Raw genomic sequence first — 15,995 nt, forward strand, 5'->3', positions numbered from 1 at the left:
TGCTATATTTAATTAATGCAATATTAAAAAAAAAATAAAAGCCTGTAGAAAACTGTTTTACAAGTTATTCCACGTAACTTCTGACAAGACAAAAATATGTCTCGCGCTACCCTACGTAACTGGAAAGGAGAAAGTAATGTTGCTTGCTGTGGCTTGGAGCAATTCAGACATTTTTTTTTACGTCTATTTGCATAAATAAATCACAGGAATTTTCAGCTGCAAACATATGATATTTAGAGCAAATGTGCGACTGAGACTATCTCAGACCATTGTGAAAAAATTTCGATCTTGTTTTCGGTTGCTCTTTACGTGACACATGGATATTTTAACAAGCCTGAAAGGAAGCCCGCAATGCATAAAAGAACACAACGGCGACCAGTTTATAGCGGCATCTCTTCTCAAAGTTCGAATGGTTCCAATAGTATTATATTTACAGGCTCTCATTCCCACGCGACGACGCGAAATTGCATTTTCTATGATTCAACATGCTGTTTTCCGACAATCAAATGTGAGTCGAGGTGGAAGGGGAATAGATGGGGTCTGAGATAGACAATGGTCTGAGATAGTCTCACTCTGTATTAGGAGGGCAGTGTGCCTGTTGGTCAGCAGCAATATTGTGAGGGTTCGCAGCATATCCTTGAATCCAGTGTACCCTGACGCAAGTGGCTGTATTACGGTTCATCTTATGTATCGCCTCGCAGAGTTCCATCGCCTTGTGAACATTCTTAAGTTCCTGGATAGCCGCTAAAGAATCCGTGAATACGCGAAGTTGCTTAATTGTAGGCAGCTTAGACGTGACATCCCCTAAATACACTCTGCGCCCGTGAAAATGTTCTTCGGAAGGATTCACGCGCTCTTATCCCACCGTGTGTCTGCTCCCTCCCCCTTCACCTTACTAGGGCGGAGGAAGTCGTGCTTAGGGGGGCAGGGGTGGCCCTCAACCCCGGCTGTTATCTCAACATGGAACTGCTCGCATTTACCAGTGGGTGCTACGTGCCCGTACTGTTATGTTCCAGTGATGCAAGCAGATGCATACCACCTTATATGGTCATGCCAAGGGTTACAGTCAGAACGCTCCCGTCATCTCCTGCAAGCTGGCCTTCGCTACAGTCACACAAACAGTTCTGACCGATGGATACACGGCAACACATTCCACAAGACACTTCCTCACTTCATACACAACGCCGGCCTAGCGGCGCACATTTAATACAAATGTACACAACAAATAATATGCCTTAAGGGCTAGCCTATGTCACAAAAAAGAAAAAAAAAAGAAATGTGAGTCGACGACAACGCATAGAGCGGCTATGCATTGCGGTTTCGCAAGCAGCCAACAAGTTGCAGCACGTCGATTGTAACGGCCCCGAAGACGCTCCCTGTGTGGAAGATTATACCTCGCCGAACGCAGATTGGTTGTGCCTTTCAGTTTCATGTATTTTCTCTGAACAAAAAGTTATGACTGGTCTCACACAATGCTTTTAGACAGTGACTCTGTGGTGTCGTTACCGACTCTCACCTTCTCTTTCATTATTTCGTACCCCCTTTCCCCTTCCCCAGTGCAGGGTAGCCAACCGGAGTATATTCCTGGTAAACCTGCCTGTCTTTCCTCTTCCCTTCTCTCTCTCTCTCTCGGGTCATCATGTATCACTCGGTCGGTTGGCTGTCCCCGAATTTCCTTTGCAATAAACGGTAACCGAAAAAAACTGACGGCACAGTTCCTACCCGTCGTAAAATCGTCGTATATAGCGTCGTTCGCGCTCAGGCAATATCTCGTCAAATGCGCAATAACTACCGCGGCACGCTATGTCTAAAGGACCTATAGGCTTCTATCACGGGGCGCCGCGGAGATACACTCGAAACATGCTTTCTTCATCTCGGCCACTCTTTACTGCCAGCCACTTGTCGGTGGATATATCCGCCCGCCGTGTAGTTGAAAAACCACAGCTGTGGCAGCGTTGGTCTCGTGCGCGATTCCCACATTGAAGGGCGTAGGGTCGGGATGTGTCCTTTTCGCGAAGACGTGTCCTGGTCCCTTTTTACGACCTACCATAAACACGGAACCAATTTTGTCCCAACGCTGCTTCGATTTTATATGATGCAAACCGACATGTATACGAACGCGTAAAACAGTTCATAGAATCCTATATACTTATACTCCGTCGACACATGTTGCTAAACAAAGGATAGTTCGAGGGAGCAACGTTTGGCACGTATTGCGATTTTGGCACGTAGCCATCGAATTTGAGTCGGTACTTAAGCGAAGCGAAATCTGGCGCGTGGCTGAGGAAGAGGTTTATGTATACTTATAATCAGCAGGTCAACTTCGAAGTGCGTGTAATTTGCCCCAACTCAGCTGCCGGTTGGGTGAAGTAGCATTTCCGAACGCCATGCATAACTGGTCCCAGATAGATAGTCCTCAGCTTTACCTCATCAGCTAACTGGTATCGATGTGCCTGCTGCTGTCTGGTGCGTGGAAAGCGAGTATGCTATACACTTCCTACAATGCTTGACAACAAAAGTTCATTTTTTTGCAGGATATTTTGCGATTAGGAAGTAATTTGACAAATATGACAAACATTATGCCGATGCGGCCCCAAAACGGTTTTCCAGGGACAGCCGCTACCTACAATACAACGTAAAGCTTGCGCATCACTTAGACAACTACCAAAGAATATTCTTAGTGGGTTTTTTTTTTTCTGCGCGCTCTGGCAATGGCGAAGTTGGGTCTTACTAGGTGTTTTAGCGACCCACAGGAATCGATGTTGCGTATGCTTCGAGGAGAGAGTTGTCATCAACTGTTTGTCCACTAGGAAGGACGCAAGGCAAACCAAATTTTGAGTTTTTAACTGCTGTCAGAGTAGAAAATACGACATTGCGTTTCCCGCACGACAGTGCCGATGCAAGCTATTGCCTAGCCGACTCACTACGAGTACACCAAGCTGAATGTTGCGTTGCAAGTTTTAGGGACATTCGAAGAGTTAACTTTTCTCCGTGTTTTATCCAGCAATAACTAATGGTAAAGCAGAAAAATTTAGGCAGCTCATGTATATGCGACAGAAGTAAATTATATTTATAAGATGCATGTACCCGGACTGTCCGATTGCGCCACTCTAAAATACAGCGCAAAGCGAGAGTCCACCTCCAGCGACACACATTTTAACTGTGAACAAATCAAGTGTCAGCTTTATTGAAACTTATTGCGCCACTCCTAAAGTGTAAGTTTGCAGAAGCCGTTGTGATTCCTAGCTCCTGTTGCGGCAATCTGCGTGGGTAGAGAGCCTCTTAAGTGTATTGCCTTTGAACAAAATGCATTAAAAGCGACAATTGCGTATTGTGTACGTAGAATCAATGCAATCTCCTGTGTTGCTGTCCAACGAAACACAAGCAGAAACGCAAAAAAGTGACCACGGTCTGCAGCGTGCATTGCGCAAGACGAAAGCCGTTCTGAAGCGATGTTTCTCCAAAAACACCGAGTCGTCTTTCGCAACAAATTCAGCGCCTGCACGCATGGATCAATATCTGTGGCTGTTATCGATCTGGTCGTTGAGAAAAGAAAGGCGGCGAAGTAAATGCAAATAGCACGCGTGAAAATCAGGACTGATGAGATAAGATCTCGAAATATCCACTCCGACAAGATCCCATTAAAACTGGCTCTTGGTGCGGTGGGAACCGTCTCTGTAATCTTCTAGTGGAGTGTCATAAGCGAAGTGGGACCACGCAAATGTTCTGCACTCCGAATTTGGGTTAGCGCGGCCGTCAACGACAGGAGCGGATTTGTAGGGTAGCTGCGATTGTCGTCACTGCTATTAACGCGTGTTTATTCAAACAGCCGTAGTAGACAAAATGAAGAGAATAATGATCGCAGACAGCTATGTTCCCTTCAACTATACTCGATCCAGTATGGAAATTGGAGTGTTCTGGCTGGCTATCGTTTCGCGAGTGTGAGACTACTTGGGGCGACTGACAATTGTTCGTCAGTGGTGGAGAGCCAAAGGAATATAGCAATTGAGCTGAAGCAGCGACGAACCGCTATTAGACTGTCCTTATGAAGGTAAGCAGAAATTAAAAAAAAATGAAAGAAACTACCACAAGGATCGTCGAAACGATGACCTTCCCAAATATCGACTGTCTGGTGTAGACACGCACTATCATACACGCAAAACGACCCCTTCGGGAAATTTTCACGTAGATCGATGCTGTCTGATGGACTGAAGGTCATTAATTCCTCGTCGGCGTTGACCCTTCGAGAGAAAAAATGCGTTGCATATAGAAAGTACTTTATATTTCTGATTCACCGTACGGAGCGTGGCTATCTGCCACACTGACCAATGGAGTGTACGAAGCGCGATCCACAGTACTTTCGCGATACTATAGTTGGCTGTCTCCGTTATATTTTGTCCTAATTTAATAGTTACGTCTGTTTGTCTTTTTCAGGCCTCTTTGCTGTTCGAGAACTTCAAAACGAGAATCCCCAGACAGCCGTCGAGCCGAAGTCATCACAGGTGAGAGGTGCTTTGCCTCTATGCAGTAATGCTTAACAGAGAAAAGTCAACTTGGAGCTAATAATAAGACATTTCTTGTCCTCTCTCTGGTCAGAGGCGGCGAAATAAATATTTCAGAAAGATACTGCAATTATTCGATATTGAAGCATTGGCGTCAGAAACGAGATAACAAAATGTCGCGCCGAACCTAGCCGGTCACCCTACTGGGTAGAATGAATGCCGGGACAAATGTGAGATATGAGGTGCAGGAATCGAGAAGAAAGCAATCTGCTAATGGCAAGCTTGTAAATGCGCTTGTAAAGACGTTCATTTTATTGTAGCGTAATTCTGGCGTGCCAGTAGTTCATATGTAAACATTGATAAGGGCTACGTTGCTTCATCGTTTGCAATTGATATAAATAGAACTCGGTCATGGCCCCGCCACGGTGGTCAAGTGGTTATGGCGCTCGACTGCTGATCCGAAGGTCGCGGGATCAAATCCCGGCCGCGGCGGCTGCATTTTCGATGGAGGCGAAAATGTTTGAGGCCCGCGTATCTAGATTTAGGTGCACGTTAAAGAACACCAGGTGGCAGAAATTTCCGGAGCCCTCCACTACGGCGTCTCTTATAATCATATCGGGGTTTTGGGACATTAAACCCCAGATATTATTATTATTGAACTCTACCATGACGTCGTGGTACTTAAGAATCGTCGCAAACGCCATTATTTGAAAGTTGTTCATTTCCTTAGTTGAGAATATTACCTACCGTATTTACTCGAATCTAGGCCGGCCCCGATTATAAGCCGACCCCCCACTTTCGTACATCGTTTTTTTTTTCGAAAAAAAAAAACAAAACATCGGCTTAGGTTCGAGTAAATACGGTATGTGCAGTACGGTAACACTCGAATGAGCACCCTTCATCTTGCTGGCCCCCGAACGGCAAGTGGATGGAAAAACTTCGGTCGTGCATGGCACTGTTCTGTCAAAAGGAGTCGCAAGCGTCAACCACCATAGTCTTATGCATAGTCTTATGCAAATCTAAGCCAGTATGCTTTTGCAAGAGAGCGAAATCCGAACATGCCCTGCACGCAAGTGTTCCCTTTAACAGTGGACCCGTCTGTACGTTCATTATAAATATAGCTATAAACTATATCTGCGTGCGCGATTAAAATTATGGGGAGGGCTGCAGGTGCTACGCGAATGTAAGGCTTAACGACCACGACGTTCGAAAGCGCGCGATGGCGCGAGGTTTTTTTTTTGTGTGTAGGTCTTTCAACAAAACTGTCCGCTTGACGTCGTCTCAAAACGTTTATGAGTTATGACAGAATGAGGTTCCACTAAGTGCACTCTAAAAGAACGATATTTGGCGAATAACTGGCATTCCCCTACACCAGTGGTTCTCTTGCCAATCGAGAATAATTTTACTCAGGTAAGAGAGCAAACATGAGGAACAAAAAAAATGTTTCGTTCAACTAGCAAGCCATTCAGCTGCGGTGCGAGCTTAGCCACTGGCAGGCCTTGCGCATTTTCAATTATCTATAAAAGATCAATTGGGTAAGAGCGACAGAAAAGCTTAGCATGTCAGAAGGAATTAGAGACAGTGAAGTATTTAAAGCTGCGTTTGTATGAGATTATGAATTTTCATGCGTAAGATCGCCGTGGTAGTCAATCCTGTCCTGCTGCATGGCTGAGCTCGAAGTCGTGGGTTCCGTAGGCCGCTCGGGACAGCCTGCTGCGTTTTGATGGACCAAACGCGAAAACGCTAATGTAGTCAGACTTATTTTTGTGCACATGAAGGCACTCCAGCCGGAGAAATATTAATCGGGAGTTCTCTGGTTCAGTACGACTCATAATCTTTTCTTGCTTTAGAGAATTAACGCTCCAAAATTATGATTTTTTGTAAACGTCATGATAGGAGAACGTGAGAGAAATAGAAATGAGAAACAAAACATTTGTGATTCTGAATCTCTACAGGCTATGCCTAGTAACGAAGTATGACGAGCAGGGCAAATAAGAAAAAATAAGCAATGCAGACGCACCCGGCTTTAAAAAAAACGTGCTGTGGAAAATTGAATTATGCAATGCAACGTTGCGTCAAATTGTTAAATGATAGGATAATATTAGCGAGGATAGCATTAATATTTCAAGCAAGTTGGCTCGGTACACTCCCTTTGCCATAATTTGAACGACATACAAAATTTTTCCCCATAACAATCTGTAAGGTGCTCGAATTAAGTGATTCATGTAATCAGAAATACAACATATGATGCCACAAGGTCAATCAAGTCTGCTAAATAGCGACATGAAAAAGTTGCCTACAGTCCAAGAGCTATTACGGATCGGTGTAAACACGTTATAATCTTCGCAGATTTCGTACTGAGAGAATTCGAGAAGATTTCTTCCCGAGGATGACGTGTCGACGTTATGATATTTAAACTATTTTAGTTATCATTTCGGAGAGCGTTTTCTTGTTTTTGTTTTTGTTGGGGTAAACTGCGCAAGATGTATAGATAATATTTATGAGCATACCGCTTCACATATCATAAGAACGCTTCTAAAGATGACTCAGCGGGCCGTCACGTGACCCTTCTCATCAGGCATACAAGGCTTTCCTTTCGCCTTAACAACGAAATTGATGTTCGCAGTATGACAACAGGAAATGGCGCAACGCAGAGCTCGGATAAATAAGACAAGAAATATTTTCAAATATCTCTGCAATAGCAGTACAATGTACCACAAGATAGCTTCTACTGCGCATGACCCACGTTCCTTCTTTACTAAACAATAGCAACTCGCCCGACCCCTAATTTCCCAGGAGAGGCTGGTTGATCAAGGGCTACAGCGCAGCTAACGTTGGGGCCGCAAACCTGTAGACATAATTTCTTTTGTACTCGTGGCAGAATCTGAGCACGCGGGACACGCTAAGTAGAACTATCATGTCAGTACATTGCTGTGCTTCAGAGTTTTAGGGAGAAGGAGGATCTGCGGCGTCAGCAGTGCTAATCAAACCCAGCGAACTTTAGTGATTTTTGAAGGCGATCATATTGGTTTCGTGAGAATGTTTCGTCGCGTTACACTTGGAGCTGTCTGCTATATATATATATATATATATATATATATATATATATATATATATATATATATATATATATATATATATATATATATCAAATCCACCCGGCGACAAACCATAAAGGCGATGCGACGTTCTATAATTATCCATTCCCTGCATAAGCTTGGACAGGCTACTGCTGCTAGCTAATCTTTCACGGAATTCTACAAATAACTCGGAAACAAGACATATTAAGTTCTGCACAACCACAAAGTAAATCTCTAGCTTTAGTTTTGCACTCAGGCAATGGGCTTGAACAGTTTGGCTTTAGGTAATTACCTGACTGAAGCATTTCATTTCCCTTGAGGATTTCATTTACATGTTAGTAAATGAGGTAATCTCAGAGACTACTGACAAAAATCGAGCTAATTATTGACTTTACATTTTCTGCGGTTTGTTGGTTTGACGATTGATGGCGTGTGCTATTGGTAAGGAACGCACAAGCAGTCGCACAAGTAATTCTGTAGGCGTTGAGAGGAGTACAAATGTTGATAATTAGGACTATAAAATAGCGATTTTCCGTTCATTTTTATAACAGCCTATCACTGACAGCACAGGAAGCATAATCAGCTTCATACCATTAAGGACGGGATGATTTTTGACAGATACGCAGAAGCCTCAGCGCGATTGATATGTATGATACATCCGGTTCCTTGAGGGAACAACGCTATCAAATTGACGGTATACGAAATACAGGGTTTACAGTATCGTTTTCGCGTTTTTGTGCAACTGTGCAATAAATGCTTGCTTCTGTTGATAACATGCTTCCTTCGCCCATGGTACGTCAGAGTTTCTCTACTAAACATCGAAATTGTTCCATCGGGTGCTTTGGAAGACATGTGTATGCAACGTGCAAATAAAAATCTAGCAGGCCATATTAAATACCATATCCCTGGAGTTAGCATTAGAGCTACATAAGTACATTACCAACTTTTTACAAGAATCTCCAAACAAGCTCGCGAGTATATGCTCTGACGCGACCTCGTCTACGTTGTTTCAGTTGTTTAATCTCTTCGCAAACTAAGCTCGACGTGCGTCCGTAATCTAGAAAACAAATATTTGACTCCGTGTTCAGAGCTAGTACCTTCAAATTCTTGCATTCGTTTCTGTGTTACTGGCATTCCTTTTCTTCTTTTCTTTTTTTTTTTTTGTCGTTCCTTGAAAAATGAAGCAGCAAGAAAGGAACTCTTGCACGTCTCTCGGGAACGGGAAAGTTCGCATCGGACTTGCGTAAAGGGGGCCTCTGCGCAGCTCTTCGTCAAGAAAATGCATTGCCCACTATGCCGAAAGCCGATCATCGAAGCAAGTTGCGGAGTGGTATAGCAACGGGGTGAGCGTGGCCAAGACGATACGTGCAAGACGGCCTGGTCGGCGCATACCTACACGCTTAATCTGTTCTGCCTTGTTGCCGAGGAGCAAGTATGGCTACTGTACGGCCAGGCTCTGCTGGGAGCTCGTTCTCCCCGCACCAGCTGCTGTATGAGATAGGAGAGAAGAGAAAAAGAAAGTACGCGTGGAACGAAAGTGACCGAGGGGTTCTCGAAAGACAGAGTGGACACTCATTTCTATCGGTGCCGCGTGCAGTTTCTTTACCTTCCTGTTATCGCCGTCTCTTCGTCCATTACCAGCCCGTGGCGTGAAATGAGGTTTCGACTGTTCCTTGCCGAAAGTCTGGCGGATGCCTTCTATTTTGCTCCCTCCTTGCGTTCCAGTCACTGCTCAGCCAACGCCGCCGCCGCATAGCTTCGACGAAGGCAAGCGGAAGGCAGGGCCTTCGCTGCCACCCGTTTCCCACCGTCTTTCTCTTTGTTCTTTCTCGTTACGTACCGACCTTTCAGTCCCATTCAGTGAGGAACCAAACCGTGACCCCTTCTCTTCTGCCGCGCCAGATGGAGCACTCAGCGAACGGGCTGGGCGCACAAATAAATGGAAGAACGCCATCTTTCGACGTCGTTCGTTCATCGACGTTAGTACTATCGGGGCTTTCGCTTTTAACTGCCGGGTGCGTGTAAGTTATGGCATTGCTGGTCGCCCCAAAGTTCAGCAGGTGAGTAGGGCATTTGCGCACCTGACGTGCCTCCAAAGGGAAACGTCGCTCCGTTCTTCCGGCTCGACTGAGAACCCCCAATGACTGGAAAATAGTGCGCCGACAAATGTCGCCGTAAAGACGTTCGTGCTATACGCAGAAGCTCGGCTTCTCGTGCCTGGGCGTAAGAATCGAGCAGTTACTTTTCAACGTTGATTTTATTACCTCGGATTTAGGTATACGCGAACGCGTCGCCGTAATGCTCCTGTTTCAGGTCACCTTCAGCCTCTTTGTCTCTCCTTAGAGCGGGTCTGATATACGAAGCCAGTCCTGGTCCCAAATACCTGCCCTTATACTGAAAGAAAACGCTAGCTGTTTCATCACGTAGAGATTTCAGAGTGAAGCGTAGAATTTAATGAACAACAGAATGAATGCACGCGCCGTATTTTTTTTTTTCTGAAGCAGGGTAGTTCGTTAGGAAAAGCATGAGCGCTCTAGTAATTGTTTGTAGTTCACAACTAACGTGTGCCTAAGTAACGAGGGAGTTCATTTGTGCATAGCAATGCCATCCCTAAGTTGTGGGATGAGAACCAACGTTAACAGTTCTCACACTCTGCGTTAAAATGTACCGCGGAATTTCCTGCTCACAAATGTCGCACGCCGCTTTCCTGCGCTTTTCAGGGAGTGCATAAGGCAACTAGAGAGAGAGAGAGAGAGAAATGTAATGCGGAAAGGCAGAGAGGTTAACCAGAAAACATATCTGGTTTGCTTCCCGATATAAGGCAACTAATGCACTAATAAAGGACGCGCAGGGAAGTTGTAAAATTAACACAGTTATTTTGTAAGTGTCTACTCTCATTCGTGTGTAATTGAAGCTATTCCCCTACTGGGAGGAGTAAAAAATTATCCTAACTGGCCGAAATAGAACCCGTGCTTCGATCAATCACCATTTAACGATGTTTCTGTAGTAATAATAATCACGTGAGCAAACTCGTGACTATTCTCCGAAAGCTATATATGAGTGCTTTTCTGGGAGAGTTGGTTCATGGTTTTAAGCTAAAAGCATTGCGCTAAAAAGACAGGAGAAAAGAGGCAAGAAGACAGGACGAGTCTCCTTGTCTCTCTGCTAATTTCTTTTTAGCGCACTGCTTGTATCTAAAGACTGTACAGGAGCATTTATCGTCGTTACGACGATAAATCAATGCATGTCAATGCATATCAATGCATATCATGCATATCAATGCATATTTTTATTCAGTCCATATTCAGTCGCATCTAAGCACCGACAGTAACTAGTTATTGCGTATCGCGCATATTATATTAGGTGCTCGAGTTCCACACTCAGAAACCAGACTTTTTCCTCGATCTCTCATCTCTTGCCTCTCTGTCTTTTGATTGCCGATTACGCTGGATCGAGTTTTGCTGAGCCGAAGGTTGCGGATTCGATCCCGGCCGCGGCGGTCGCATTTCGATGGTGGCGAAAGGGTAGATTCCCGTGTACTGCGGGATGTCAGTGCACGTTAAAGAACACCGGATCGTCGAAATTTCCAGAGCCCTCGACTGCGGCGTGCCTCGTAATCATATCGTGGTTTTGGTACGTTAAGCCCAGATGTTATTGCCATTGCATGTAGTTTAAAACTAAGCAACAAGCCCTCGTCCTTTATCTGCATAGAAACTGCCCACAAGCGTCAGTTTCACAATATGCTAACTCTGTGGCTATTAAATGCAACAGAGCAGGCCCTATGATGAAAGTGCTCTCCAGGCGTCTGCTCCAACTGTCGACGGAGAATGGTTATGCTTCGCCTCTGTTAAAAAAGTAGGCTCCACAGATTACAAGTTGTTTCACAATATACGTAAATCCGCATGGGCTTTCTTGTCGTCGCTCGTGTCGTCACAGGCTGCCTGAACCAAATATTTAACTTTTCTCAAAACACAACTATGTCGCTCGTCGTATAGTCTCCATAACAATGCTAAGCCGCCTCTCTTCAAACAAAGGCTCTGTGTTCGAAGTCACGTCTACACCGACCGGGTGAGAGCCTCTATAACGTGAGCTAGTAAACATCGTCTCGGCACTGTATTCTTTGTCCTGCGTGTTTCCATCTTATTTGCTACAGAGCCATTTCAGCTCATGGCCCTGGAAGCTTCACTTGGAGGGCCTGTTTCTCAAGCATGAGTGACAACGAGCGGCTTTCAAGAATTTCATGGAGCGCGACAAAGAAGTACGCGACGTCGCGAGATGTTTGACCGTGGTCTCAAAGAAGGTTAACGCCCCAGAAATAGGCAGAATGGCTGAAGTTACACTCCTGAAAAAAAAAATGTGGGGTGACATAGCGAGATCATGGCCGGACCGACCTTGCTCTCCAACTAGAATTTAATGCCTTCTTTTGTGATATGTTGTCATTAACGAACGTTTGCTCACTTTTCGCGATAATTTTTCAGGAGCAGTTGTTTGCGAGACAAGAACGAGATAAGGGAAAAACTAGGAGAATGCAGCGAATATGTGGACGCCGAGAAGAGGCGAGGGCGAATTTCTAACAACGCCCCACTGATTGACAAGCTTTTATAAAAGCCAATCACTCATGCCGTTCCTTAATATAAAATTACAAATGTATGTTATTGAGTTCTACTAGATACAATCGTTGAAAAAATAAAGCTCGGGGTGGTGCAATGCAGAGGTCGTCTTTCTTATGAATATAATTGAATGCTTGTTTAGTGAGAGAACTCAGAAAGCCTAACCACCCCTGTTATTTGCAGAACTGTCTCGAATCTTGATCCCACAAAAGCAGTATAATAGGAAAAACAGGAAAACATTGCATCCCCATACGTATGTCGCGTTACTGTTTCCCCGTTTTGTTTCAGGGAGGGCTAAAGGCCACCCACCCCCCGAAATTTGTTCCCCCCCTAAAAAAATTCCTGGCTACGGGCCTCTTTTGTATTCTATATATTGTAACCGTACGTGTTTATCATAGCGGCTTGGCTGAATATCCAGCCACTTAGAAGGTTTGAATCTGACGACTACTGGTAACAGTTGTTTCACTAACTCTGGGTGGAAAGACGAAGTTGCGTAAGCATGGAGTAATTATTAATTCTACGCGCGCGATTACTCTGCAGGTCTTGCCAAAGTCAACAAGATTAGAACACGTGTTCTACAACCCCAACCAATTACTGCGTATCTCACAATACTGTAGTTTCGTATTTTTTTATATTCAAGCAGATGGCGGCAGCTATAGCGTTTCCTCTGGTAGTGCAAGGAGGAAATTTTAAATGTGCTTCCACATTTATATCAAGCCAGACCGCTGGCCCTCAAGCAGGTATCTTGCAGGAACATGACTTGCATTTTTCCAGCCGCTCAGCTTAAGAGCTCCACGCGTGTAGGAAAGGCACGTGCACTATGTGGCCAGCGCATTTCTTTATGCTTTAATAAACTACACTCGGCAACAACAGCAGAGCACCAAGTTTATCTTTAAAAAATGTTGAAAGCGAGAGTTGAACGAGATTACAGCATGGGATATACCCATGTAAGCGCCTATCTGGGCGGAGAGCCTACCGTTGGAGTGTACACGACGTCTCAATCTTCAAGCACGTCTAGAAGACGGTCTAATTCAATTACGTACTCCCGAGTTTGAAATAACTTTTCCGGCGCGTTTCTATACCTTTCGTGGAATAGGAGAGTGCGCTTGCCGGCAAGAAATTAGAGTGCTGTGTACTTTATTTCTCGTACGTCAAATGAAACCAACCTTGATCACACCCATCATGCAGCTTCGCTGCGCAGCCCGGACCTCCACAGCCCCGCATTTACGAAGAGCTTGCAACCCTCCGCTTCCTTTGACTTGAGTATATGAACGTATGGTTATAATTGTATCAGTATGTCGTATCTCCTCTTTCACTAGATGGAAAGCGAACGCGCACTAGGCCGTGATATGAAACGTGAGTTCTTTGCACTGCTAGATTACGTATATAATATTATAGCATTGCCTACGCCTCAAAATACCTCGTGAGCCACGTGGAAGCAAATCAAGACCATTGGATAAAGCAATCGTGGCAGAAAATAGCCGTAATATTATTTGGCCTTCCAAAGTGCATATGAGGATTAAACTGGCAGATGTTTAGGGAGTCTACGGATATAGACGCATCATATCGCAAAAATTAATATGAGTGACATCGCTAAATATTCGAGTTAGTTCAGTGCTGTGTTCGAAAGAGGGCGAATAGTTCCCCCATGTCTGCGTCCAACGGCTATTGAGCATTGAAAGCTAGAGCATTCAAATCTAAGGAAAAGGGTTCAATTTAACCAGAACGCTCCCAGTTTTGTCAATATTATATTTTGCGACATGTTTCAGTAAACATAACTTTACTCAAAGAACATGCATCGTGTAGACCTCCAGAAAACATGTAACGCACATTAGCACTGTCCACTTGACCACGGGTGACTCCGGCAACAACGCTGGCTAGTGTGCCTCTTGCAGCAATTCACAGCCTCTTATTGAATCACCGAGCAACGTTATCAAACATTAAACTATTCATGCGGATATTAGTTACCACCTCTGATTGGTGGCATCACTAACGCATAGAATTACTGAAAGTATGATTAATTTCGTGAAACCATAGGAATAAAAGAACAGTTAGTACTTCACAGTACCGTCTGCGCCTAGAAGTATGAGACATGCATAAATAGTTTAGTGCGGAAAGAAACGCACCTCCAGGCTACGGCGCACTTGCGGCAACGCGAGCGCAAATGTGCCTTTAGAACGAAGGACACAAAGCTGCACTGCGAAACTCGTAAGCCTATAATATTTTCCACCCTTTCACTCTGAAGAAGAACACACAAAAAAATGTGCGACATGCCCAAAAGCAGTCTTACAGATATAGACGGTAGCTTATTCGATGGCTTTAATGAAGAATTAAAAAGAAGTTAAGTTTACCATAAGCTTTAGTATCATTTTTACAAAATGCGGTACTACAGATGATATGGCGTGCAAGACTAAGCCTGATGAAGGTTGCTTAATGGTAAATAATTACTGATTTATTTATATGCTTGCGTTAGTCCACTTGCTTGTACACCTATACGAACATTCGTGCGTGTTCTTGGACAAGTTATATTTTTGTTATTAACTGAGGCAGAAATAGACAGTCGCTATTGCGCTTCTGTAGCACTCGCTGCATATGGTGCATTTCGGCATGCCCTGTCAACGCACTTTTTTGTCACGTGGAGCTCATTTCTTCTAAAAACACTAACACATGCGTCACGTGCATGCTAGTAAAAGAAAAAGCACTTTCGGTCGTTGTTGTAGTAAAATAGGCAAGAAATACAAGCAGGCTCTACGATTGAAAAACACAGCATAAACTTGGCATAAGTTATTAAACTGTGTTATTAAACACGAGAACTACACGGATTCCGCAACAGCTACATTCAGAGATCCTTTGAGAAAGAGGAAATAGCAATGATTTCTCAGACACATCGACACTGGCAGCGGTTCCCCGTTGACAGGACTGCCTCCGGTGAATATACATGCCGTCCCAACGCAAAGAACTGTGTGTGACAGACGGCGCCAACAATAGATATCCATGGTTTTAGACGCCAACAAAAGCTATGCGGCGCGCTCTTTCAATATGCGGCACCAATGGGAAAGAATGAGGAAGGAGATGCTACGTTTCTGAAGTGCGCTTACTTGAGCAAAATGTGAAACACACGCGCAAATACATCGTTCAGTCGCATCTCCTTTGACTGCTAGCTCACAGTTGTCTCGAGATGGCCGCGTAATTTTTCAAGCGAACCTTATATTTGTGTAGCTGGTGGCATTCCCAACACCCCTCCTCACCCACAGCTGGCGCACGCAACAAAGAAATAATAAATAAAACAAAATCAATTTTCTGTCCGGGCTGGGTTTTGAACCCGTGTCCCCCCTGCCCGAAAGCAAATGTCTTGAAGACTAGGCCACGTGCCCCTTTTTCATTACTTTATTGCCTATGTACATACAACAATGACAAGCAAAAATATACAAAAAAAAACACAAAAAGAAAAGGAAAGCTACAAAAGTATCACAGTTCACAGGCCACTTAAGATTGCTTCATCTGTAGAATGCTTTCTACTTGATGAAGCTATTCAGGTACATCTTGTTGGACCTCTTGTGTTTCCACAAATGAACATATAGATTCAAAAAAGTACTGTCGAACCGGACGTGCATGGCGCACCGCCATTCTAGACTGCCATATACGTTGCAGGCCCAGTAGCATAACCACATCGAACGGTATCCCTTCCTTATTATCAACCGGGCGAAATCTGAAGCCGCAGGCGTCAAGGGGCAAATCCTTTTTAAAAGTTCGTTGAAGAACATACAAAAAAAAAGACCACATCCCAGGAGTCGAGAAAAACG

The 15,995-nt window shown here is 44.4% G+C and overlaps 1 protein-coding gene across 2 annotated transcripts in view; it reads left to right on the forward strand.

Annotated features, from left to right (window-relative positions):
• The window catches only part of LOC119383501 (tyramine/octopamine receptor), a 96,677-nt gene that overhangs the window by 28,541 nt on the left and 52,141 nt on the right, over positions 1 to 15,995 (forward strand). For both annotated transcript variants that reach the window (XM_037651669.2, XM_037651670.2), the window contains one exon: positions 4,435 to 4,502. The gene's annotated coding sequence lies outside the window, so the exon portion shown is untranslated. The remainder of the gene's footprint in view (positions 1 to 4,434; positions 4,503 to 15,995) is intronic.

The sequence above is a fragment of the Rhipicephalus sanguineus genome, chromosome 2, assembly GCF_013339695.2.
Source record: "Rhipicephalus sanguineus isolate Rsan-2018 chromosome 2, BIME_Rsan_1.4, whole genome shotgun sequence".
In the NCBI taxonomy this organism is placed as follows: Eukaryota; Metazoa; Arthropoda; class Arachnida; order Ixodida; family Ixodidae; genus Rhipicephalus; species Rhipicephalus sanguineus.